We start from the raw sequence: 955 nt of genomic DNA on the forward strand, positions 1-955 counted from the left end.
CTCATCGGGCCGGACGCTCAGGGTCAGTGAAAAATCCAATATATATCTGGTGATATCTCGGGTGCTATTACAGATAGCACAATAAATCAAAGTGCATTGTCTGTAGGAGGCCCTGGCGCATGAATCTGTACAGCGGGAACGACCTCGGACCACCAGGGGCCGAGACAACCACCGTCTCATGGGGCCGGACACTCAGGGTCTGGGAAAAATCCAATATATATCCGGTGATATCTCGGGTGCTATTACAGATAGCGCAATAAACCAAAGTGAATTGTCTGCAGGTGGCCCTGGCGCATGAATCTGTGCAGCGGGAACGACCTCGGACCACCAGAGGCCGAGAAAACAAACGTCTCATGGGGCCGGATACTCAGGGCCAGGGAAAAATCCAGTATATATCTGGTGATATCTCGGGTGCTATTACAGATAGCGCAAAAAACCAAAGTGCGTTGTCTGCAGGAGGCCCTGGCGCATGAATCTGTGCAGCGGCAACGACCTCGGACCACCAGGGGCCGAGACAACCACCGTCTCATGGGGCCGGACACTCAGGGTCAGGGTAAAATCCAATATATATCTGGTGATATCTCGGGTGCTATTACAGATAGCGCAATAAACCAAAGTGCGTTGTCTGCAGGAGGCCCTGGCGCATGAATCTGTGCAGCGGGAACGACCTCGGACGACCAGGGGCCGAGAAAACTACAGTCTCATTGGGCCGGACACTCATGGTCTGGGGAATATCCAATATATATCTGGTGATATCACGGGTCCTATTACAGATAGCGAAGTAAACCAAAGTGAATTATCTGCAGGAGGCCCTGTCGCATGAATCTGTGCAGCGGGAACGACCTCGGACCACCAGGGGCCGAGAAAACCACAATCTCATGGGGCCGGACACTCAGGGTCAGGGGAAAATCCAATATATATCTGGTGATATCTCGGGTGCTATTACAGATAGCGC

The sequence above is a fragment of the Nomia melanderi genome, unplaced genomic scaffold (genome assembly GCF_051020985.1).
Source record: "Nomia melanderi isolate GNS246 unplaced genomic scaffold, iyNomMela1 scaffold0014, whole genome shotgun sequence".
NCBI classification, from domain to species: domain Eukaryota; kingdom Metazoa; phylum Arthropoda; class Insecta; order Hymenoptera; family Halictidae; genus Nomia; species Nomia melanderi.